Source organism: Dendrobates tinctorius, unplaced genomic scaffold, assembly GCF_039654945.1.
Source record: "Dendrobates tinctorius isolate UK_male_01 unplaced genomic scaffold, ASM3965494v1 ptg000003l, whole genome shotgun sequence".
NCBI lineage: Eukaryota > Metazoa > Chordata > Amphibia > Anura > Dendrobatidae > Dendrobates > Dendrobates tinctorius.
Window position 1 is genome coordinate 57,977,256 of NW_027361671.1, and position 10,245 is coordinate 57,987,500.

The following is a 10,245-nucleotide window of genomic DNA, read 5'->3' on the forward strand; positions in this document are numbered from 1 at the left end:
CCCCCGGCAGGCCGGCACAGCCCCCGGAGCCTGCACAGCCCCCCGGCAGGCCGGCACAGCCCCCCGGCAGGCCGGCACAGACCACCGGAGCCTGCACAGACCCCCTGGCAGGCCGGCACAGCCCCCCGAAAGGCCCGTACAGACCCCAGAGAGGCTGTACAAGGGCAGGAAAGGGTTTTTCTTATTCCGATACCGGAAGTCCCATAGACTTGAATGGGACTTCCGGTATCGGAATCGGCGATACCGATACTTTTTTTAAAGATCGGCCGATACCATCCGATACGATACTTTGAAGTATCGGACGGTATCGCTCAACTCTACTCACCACCTCTCGTGGCAGCCTGTTCCACTCCTTAATCACCCTCACTGTCAAAAAGTTTTTTCTATTATCTAATCTGTATATTTTCCCTTTCAGTTTAATTCCATTGTTTCTTGTGTTTCCATGTGCAAATAAAAATAAAGATGATTCCTCTACACTGTAACATCCCTTCAAATATTTATAGACAACTATTAAGTCTCCTTTTAGCCTACGTTATTGCAAGCTAAACATTCCCAGATCTTTTAACTGTTCCATGTAGGACATAAGTTGCAGTCCCCTTATGATCCTGGAAGCTATTCTCTGATCCAGTTTTTCAATGTGTTTTTTAAAATGTAGTGCCCAAGACTGGACACAGTATTTCAGATGAGGCCTGACCAATGAGGAGAGGAGGGGATAATTACTTGAGATGATCTAGACTATGTTTCTCTTAATACATCCTAGAACTGTGTTTGCCTTTATTGCTGCTGCATCACACTATTGACTTATGTGCAGCCTGTGATCTATTAGTATACCCAAGTCTTTTTCACACATGCTGTTGCTTAGTTCTATTCCTCCTATTATGTAGATGTAATTTTTGTTTTTCTTGCCCAGATGTAGAATCTTTCATTTCTCCCTGTTAAATACCATTCTGTTAGTCACTGCCCATTGTTCAAGATTATTTAGATCATTCTGAATCCTTTATCTGTCTTCTCTTGATTAGTTTACCTTCAGTTCCCTTATCTAGATCATTAATAAAAATGTTGAACAACACTGGAGCCAGGGCAGAGCCTTGTGGTACCCCACTCGAAACATTCTTCCAACTGGATGTACAAACATTTATGACCACTCTTTGAGTAAAATCACTGAGCCACATATTAATCCACCTACAATAGCCTTGTCAATCCAATACTTGGTCATTTTTCAATAAGGATAGTATGAGATACTTTATCAAATGCTTTGCTGAAGTTGAGATATGCCATATCTACCACATTTCCATGATCCACCCAGTCAGTAATTGTATCATAGAAGGAAATTAGATTAGTCTGGCATGACTTATTTGCTACAAACCCATGATGGCTCTGGTTACTTACTGTATTCTTTTCCAAGTACTTACATACATGCTGTTTAATAATTTGTTTAAAGATCTTTCCTAATATATAAGCAAGACTCACTGGCCTAAAATTTTCAAGTTCAGTTTTTGTCCCCTTTTTGAATATTGAAACCACATTTGCTATACGCCAGTCCTGTGGTACAGACCCTGTTATTATGGAATCTTGAAAGATTAAAAATAATGGTCTATCTATGACTGTACTTATTCCCTGCAGTACTTGGGGGTGTATCCCATCCGAGCCCAGGGATTTATCAATTTTAGTGATTTTTAGATGCCGTCATACTTCCTCCTGGGTTAAGTAGGTGACATTTAATGGACAGTTTTTTTATCACTGATAATGTTATCCATCATGGGATTATCCTTGTTTGCATCCCATGCTCTGTGCATTTGTATAGACACATTTTAATTTGTAGTCAGTTTCTTTTGCGCCTCCATTTTCATTCAGAATTTGCTGTTTTTGTTCTTTATTTTCACTTCTAATAGCAGGGTTTTCAAAAGAATTCATTAGCTGCATATTTTTCCTCGCCTTATATTTCCCATCCCATATTGCTCTAGTTTAAAGCTCTCTTGATGAGTGTAGCAAGGTGGCTACCAAATATGTGTTTTCACTCACTATACTGCCTCCCATATTGTGCCTTTACTCTCTATGCTGAGCCTATACTGTGCCTTTACTGCATGCCATACTGTACCCTCACTTCCTAAGTTGACCTTTCATAAAGTGCCCTCACTCCCTATACTGCCCCCATACTGTGCCCTTCCACTCTACACATAGCCCCCCATCTGTCTATATTAAATGTATGCTGTATCTTTGGCTCTTTGAGCACTTACTTGCTTTTGGCTTCAGTGTCTTGTCGTCCTCTGTGTTGGTGTAGACACATTTGCAGTGTGATGAGGTAACCTTATCACACTTCAGCACCATCAGGAAGGTGAGCACGCTGCCTCAGCAATGGCACTGGCTTTGCTGTTTGATCTGGTGGAGGCAAGCAGGGGGGAAGAAGCAATTTTATTATTATGTTCTGCAATGCCACCCCACACTACCCACAACCTGCCACACTAGGCACCGGACTTCTGGTAAATACAGGCTGCCTGTTACCATTAAAATACTGTTTACTGTGGATTCCTGTGATAGTGATCAGTGGAAATCTCAGAGAAATAACATTCATCATTTAGTTAGTTAAATATTGTCAATGGTAAAACTCAAATAATGACTATATAATTTCTTACAGCAATAGGCATGGTGTAACGAATGGAAGTGGAGCCACAGGTGGTGAAGTTCATATTCGTTGTTTATTGCAATATTTATGGAACCTTGGGACCACGATCCGGGGGGGCTCTGAAGGGGGCATGACTAAGTGAGCCCCAGGCACCCGTAGTAAGTCCCCTCGAACAGGGTCAGAATGGAATGTCTGGAGAACACCGGTGCTACCTCCAGTTAGTCCCTGGACACGTGGCAGCTGTCCCAGTGGGACAGACAGATAAACAGGGTTAACAGAAATGGTGGAGCTGACCGATGGGGTACACAGGTATAAGTTGGCACAGACGTTGTCCAGTGGTTCGGATGGCTGTGTGGCGGAGAGGGACGGAACTGGCGTAGACGGTACAGGCATCGTCCTGGGCAGCTGGGTAACAGGTAAGAGACAGTCTGCGGAGACAAACAGTATAAGTGGAATACTTGGCAGAACACTGCAGATGCACAAGTACAACAGCAGCGGAACCAGAAGCTAGCAACAGAAGATAATTGTTGCTCCTGCACCCTCCCTATGACGGAGGGGCCAGAAATAGTAATTACTAACACACCATTGGTCAGAAGTATTTTTTGAAAAATGAGCGCTGTCTCTTTAAGAGACCAGGAGCACGCGCGACCTAAGCACTCTACCCGGGGACCTGGTGGTCGCGCGCCAGGAAGCAGGGGGAAGTGAGGAAGCAGAGGCTTCAGCAGAATGGCGTGGGGCTGGCACAGATCGGGGACCCTGCGGAGGTACGGGACCAGGTGTAACACATGGGCACTATTGTGCAGATAGGTTCTGACTATATTTAATGGCCACTGCCCTAAAAAGTGTGTTCTCTATTAATAAAAATTTTATTTGTCAAACAGACAATATTTTTAAGCAGTTCAACAACAGAAAAGGATTATTTTTTGGGGTATTGAGTATGGAAGTTCCTATCCCTTGAAATTGTGCTTTTAGTATCTGCAGCACTTTCATTGTTGGGTGCTTTCCATGGAACATTTCTGAACATCTGGTCTATGTGATATATTGTGGCAAGTGAACATCTGTTTACTCTTTTCATCTGTGAAAATGTGATTATGAAATATTAACCTTTTCGGTACAGATGACCTTCCAGTCATTCGTACTGGTACTGAGAATTTGGCTCCACTGGCACCAAAGGAGTAAACATCTCAAGAAATAGAAGACAGGCTCGTCTCAGATTTCTATTAAATTGAGCTTATCCATGTGAAAATTCGAGTTCCTCAGAGCAGATTAGTTTGGAATTTAGGAAGAAGCGTCTACAACTAATGCTTGGCTTTTATTTAGGGAAGCTATCACTTACTAAATGATGAGTTTGCTGTATTCTGCAATTTTAATAATTTGTCTGAACAATCATGCATTGTATATTAAGTGTCTTGCCTTTTTAAGATGTTTTAGGTTTGATTTACAGAAAATGAAACATTTTCTTAACAAAAATAAAATGTATACAAACATATAATATTGATCATATTGCTATGAATAACTCTGGTGGTGCAATTGCTCAAAGGTGTCATTCTGATCTCAGAAAGTCATTACTTATTCAAAGTGTAAGTAATGTTTTGCTAGTTACAGTGAGTTTGATAACTGGGATCCTTAATGAGTCTGAAAATAGGGCTCTGAAATATCCTGTAGACATATTAGCAATGCTCAGCTATCTCCAGCACTCCCATTGACAATAAAGTAGAAGCGTGATTGCTTGGTCAACCGCTTTATTCTAACGGAGCATTTTGGAGCTGCAGTTGGGACAACTCCTTTAAGGACAGCTCACTGTCAAACATAAGCACACAAACCCCAAATGTTAGTTTTCGTTGGATTTCAGGCACAGAGCACCAACCATCTTGGAGCTATAAAGTGGGTGATTTTAAGAGGTGCTAGTCAAATTCTTCAGAGGAATCTGATGCATAAGTTAAGGTCTGTCTCATCCTTGTATTCACATGAGCATATAAAAAATCGTTCAGAATTTCATCCAATTGTTTTCTCACTTGTCATCCAAGTGCATGCCTTTTTTACAGCAGCAGCTATTAATCTTTTACAGGACCATTTACAGTTTCCTATGTTACAGAACTGCAATAAAGCCTTAAAAATCAGATGCTATACTGTGACTCCTTATGGCTGCCAGTTTTGTTTTTGTGCACCCAAATTTCATGATCCAGTCTGGGTTTTGAGTCCTGTCTGCTCTTTTCCCGGGCTGATCATTTCAAGGGTTAACATTGCCTGGTCTCAATTTGGATTCAGGTTTGCTATTTCATCCTGCTGCGTCCTGCAGGCCACGTCAGTTATATTTTCTGCCTATGGCATGAGTATCTGACTCTGGTAGTACCCTGATTTTTCTTTTGCTGTTGCTGACTCTGCCCGTGTCTGTTTGTCCCCCACTTCCCGTCCCAACTCAGTGTTTCCCTTTCATGTTTAGGACTCCCTGGTTTCTGACTCGGCTTGGACCCTGACCTGCTGTTTGTCTCTTGTCTTTGGCATAGCTGCTCTTGACCCATACTGACCCATTTGGCTTGCTTCTGACTCTGTGTTTGTTTATTCCTTTGGTACTGCACTACAGACTAACATCGACTCGGATGTTTGACAATTCTGCTGCCACGTGGTAGCTGCCTCGCTGCTGCACTGCAGGTCTTATCTTGCTGTGTGCAGTTCTCCCTCCACTGTACTGCCATCTACTGGAGCTTGCATCTACCTGCATAGCAGCAGTGTGACACCAAAGACATGAATGGATGTGTCTCATCTGATTTTTGGATAATAAATGTGCATGCTGTGATTTTTTTTTTCACATAGACTCGGTCAGTGAAAAAAATCACTCACTCGCACTTCCCCATTGAATAACAATGGCTGGGAGCTGTCCGCTTTTTTCATGGACAACAATGGGACCAAAAATTTACCTCCCTTGAACTGTATACAGGTGCATCTCACAAAATTAGAATATCATCAAACAGTTAATTCATTTCAATTCTTCAATACAAAAAGTGAAACTCATATATTATTCAGAGTCATTACACACAGAGTGATCTATTTCAAGTGTTTATTTTTCTTAATGTTGATTATTATTGCTTATAGCCAATGAAAACACAAAAGTCATTATCTCAGTAAATAAGAATTCTTTATAACACCAGTTTCAAAAAATTATTTTAAAATCCAAAATGTTGGCCTACAGAAATGTATACTCAGTGAATGCACTCAATACTTGGTCTGGGCTCCTTTTGTATCAATTACAGCAGCAATGCGGCGTGACATGGAGGCGATCAGCCTGTGGAATTGCTGAGGTGTTATGGAAGCCCAGGTTGCTTTGATAGCAGCCTTTGGCTCGTCTGCATTGTCGAATCTGGCGTCTCTCATCTTCCTCTTGACAATACCCCATAGATTCTCTATGGGCTTAAGGTCAGACGAGTTTTCTGCCCAATCAAAAACAGTGATACTGTTGTTTTTAAACCAGGAATTGGTACTTTTGGCAGTGTGGACAGGTGCCGAGTCCTACTGGAGAATGAAATTTCCATCTCCAAAAAGCTTGTCAGCAGAGAGAAGCATGGAGTGCTCTAAAATTTCCTGGTAGATGGCTGTGCTGACTTTGGTATTGATAAAACACAGTGGACCTACACCAACAGATGACATGGCTCCCAAAAACCATCATTGATTGTGGAAACTTCACACTTGACCTTGGAAATCAAGGTCCCAGAGTCTGGAGGAAGAGTGGAGAGACAGACAATCCAAGCTGCTTGGTCTAGTGTGAAGTTTCCACAGTCAGTGATGGTTTGTGGAGCTGTGTCATCTGCTGGTATAGGTACTGTACACTGTGTTTTATCAAGACCAAAGTCAGCGCATCTGTCTACCAAGAAATTTTAGAACACTTCATGCTTCCCTCTGCTGACAAGCTTTTTGGAGATGGAAATTTAATTCTCCAGCAGGACTCGGCACTTGTCCTCACTGCCAAAAGTGCCAATACCTGGTTTAAAAACAACAGTATCAATGTGCTTGATTGGCCAGCAAACTCGCCTGACCTTAACTCCATAGAGCTTCTATGGGGAATTGTCAAGAGATAGATGAGAGACACCAGAGCTAACAATGCAGACGAGCCAAAGGCTGTTATCAAAGCAACCTGGGCGTCATTAACACCTCCTCCATGCCACGCCGCATTGATGCAGTAATTGATTCCAAAGGAGCCCCGACTAAGTTTTGAGTGCATTTACTGAACATACATTTCAGTAGGCCAACATTTCGGATTTTAAAATCACTTTTTCAAGCTGGTGTACTAAAGTATTCTAATTTACTGAGATAATGACTTTTGCGTTTTTATTGGCTGTAAGCCATAATCATCAACATTAACAGAAATAAACACTTGAAATAGATCACTCTGTTTCTAATGACTCTATATAATATATGAATTTCACTTTTTATATTGAAGAACTTGAATAAATTAACTTTTTGATGATATTCTAATTTTGTGAGATGCACCTGTATGTATCATTGTGCTGTTTCACTCCTCTTTTGAGTTATGCCACCAGTTCACACTGCATGTCATTGCTTACAATGAAAGCCTATGGAGCGTCAGAACGAGACTCCGTAAGCTTACATTCTAAAAAAGGCTTCCAGCTCACACATAGAGTGCAGTGTGAACGGGAGTGTCTGAATTCAAGTTACGTGACTCAGAGGAGGAGGTGGAATGGCGCTGGATACTAGAGAGGGCAGCGGAAGGGGAGTATATTAACACACCGACACTACAATACATAAACATGTACACAGGTTTAGGGAAAAGATCATTGGATTGTTTCTTTAATAGTTAGTCCTGAACTATGTAAACATATTTTGATCCAATACAACCTCTCAGTTGAACCATCATGCAGCCCCATTAACTAAAATGGGGCCCTTCTTTACTTATTTCATACAGAAGCATACAAAATTTGTATCATTTAGTTTCCATGGAATGATGGTGTTCTCCATTTTATTCTCCATGACGGAACTCTTCTTCCCTAAAAGTAGTTATTTCTGTTACATGGTGCCTAATAGAGCCCCAATTGGCAGCATAGAGCTCAGTAGTGAGCAGTAACAATACTATTTGTGCTTTCATTCAGTCTGCGCCTCTATGACCTTAACAGAAAAGGACAAAGCACGATCTGTTCCCCTTACACAGCTTCTGACTTCTCTTTAGAGTTTTACAATTGCAGGTGGCACTTACTGCCTATTGTACTTGCCATTCTAATGGTCAGCTTGTCCCTTTTTGAAGCCGTCTCTTGCCAATGTGTTGTCTAATTGATCTGTTGATTTCAGTGGTTGCCACTCCTAGCCTGGAAAGCAATGACACATTTAGCAGCAGGCGCAGCATTATTTCCAAGAACTTTCTCAGTTTTTTCAGAATCTAAAACATTTTTAATCCATTCGGAGTTTGTTTTAGTTTGTTCCTTCATGCAGAAACCATGTGAATTTCTGATAGTCTCTCTTAAAGTATGTTATTTCTGAATACTGCCACAGGATCGAGTCTCAGAAGTCATCTGAAAGTGTAACACTATTTCTGAAGAACATCTCTCATCCCTTCCCAGTTACACTTAGCTTTATTTAGTGGAAAAGGTTAGGTTCACAGTTCATGTAGTATTTCGTTCTGCTTCTTCCCATCAATCTTAATGCACTATTATTTATTATTTAACTGCCTTTCTATCATCACTTGGAGTGTTTTTAAGCTTCTGGTTCAAAAAGGTTACTGAATTTTCATTTGAAGTCTGTTTTTCATAACACATTCTGAAACTAATCCATTGGATATAATTGATATACAGCCTGCTGTTAAGAAATGTCAATATGTCTGCTGTTTTCATAGAAGGGTGTAAAGTTCGGTGAAGAGGGATGAAGCAAGAAAATATATTGTTCTTAAATGTGAATTTCTGATGTGGTTTAAAAGTTGTTCAGATTATTGACTAAAAAAAATCTTGGTTTAAAGGGAATCTATCACCCCATTTTAGCTGCATGTACCGCCAACAGGGGCTTATCTATAGCATTCTGTAATGCTGTAGATAAGCACCCGATGTAACCTGAAAGATAAGAAAAACAAGTTAGATTATACTCACCCCGGCGTCCGGTCCGGTCCGATGGGTGTCACAGTCCGGTCTGGCGCCTCCCATCTTCATACGATGCCGTCCTCCTTCTTAGACCGGAGTCACACTAGCGAAAAAATCGGACGAATGCAATGCGATTAAAAATCGGATTACAAACGAACCACAAGTGTGACTTGCGATAAAATTGCAAGAATTCTCCAGGTCACAGGAAAGAGCATCAGGCATTGGCATTGGAAGTCAATTTGATGCTTAGATGCGAATAAAATCGGTTCATCGCCAGAAATTCAGATGACAGACGGATCCCTGGACAAGAAATCTTTGTGCGATTTTGTACTGTAAAAATCGGACAGATTTTTTAATCGTTATGTGTGACTCCAGCCTTACTCTAACGGCGGCTCCGGCGCAGGCGTACTTTATCTGCCCTGTTGAGGGCAGAGTAAAGTACTGCAGTGCGCAGGCGTCGGACCTCTTTGACCTTTCCTGGTGCCTGCGCACTGCACGGGGGTTCCATCTGATTCACATATTTCAAAGATTTACACAGAAACATTGGTAAAAGCGCTCAGCACAGAGCACAGGATGAATGTGAGCCAAGCCATACTGCAATGTTTGGTAGGTAGGATGAACAAATCAAAAGTAGTTCAATAATTGGCTTTATTTTTTTTTTTACGCCGTTCCTTGTGCAGTATAAGTGATTAGATTACTTAATTCTTTGGGTTGGTGCGATTACAGCAATACTAGATTTATATATGGTCACCATGCCTCGGGGTCACCATGCAGACCATTGTCATAACTAGAGTTGAGCGACTTTTGGTTTTTTAGGGTCGAGTTTCGTTTCGTGAAACCCGACTTTTCCAAAAGTCGGGTCGAGCAAGATCGTCCGATTATAGGGAAAAGTCAGGGTCGTCCCGAAACACGAAACCCAATGTAAGTCAATGGGGAATAAAAGTCGGCAGTGAGAGGAGGACAGGAAACACACCTACAGTGCCCATTTGAATGCCAAAAGCATCAATTCTTCTTACTTAAGCTTGTCAACCTTAATTAACTTCATAATACAAGTTACGCACTGAAAAATGGGGGTTATTTGGCTAAAGTTGTGGGGGGGGGGGTGGCTCCAGGTTTTCATGTGCCCTGAGCGAAAGAGCGCCCCTTTAACACATACCACAACTCATCATGCTCCGATACGGCAGAGAAATAGCGGTATAGTACAATGAAAAATACCTCACTTTTTACATCTCATGACGAGGCCCATCTATTTCTCCATACAGAATCATTGGTCCCATATAATGTTTGAAACAGTATATGATGAGCTCCACATAATGCTACAGTATATGTTGGTCCCCATGGATGAAGCTCCACTGTCTTATGGGCCCAAATAATGCTCCAAACATAATGGGCCCCATTTCTAATGCACTAGTGTATAATGGGCCCTGTAAATGCTGCTCCAGTGTCTGATGTCCACCTTTGGAATGTTCCAGTGTATGGTGGGCCCCATCTATCATTCTCCAGAGTATAGTGCTCCCCAAAAATTGCTGTCCCAACATTGAAAAC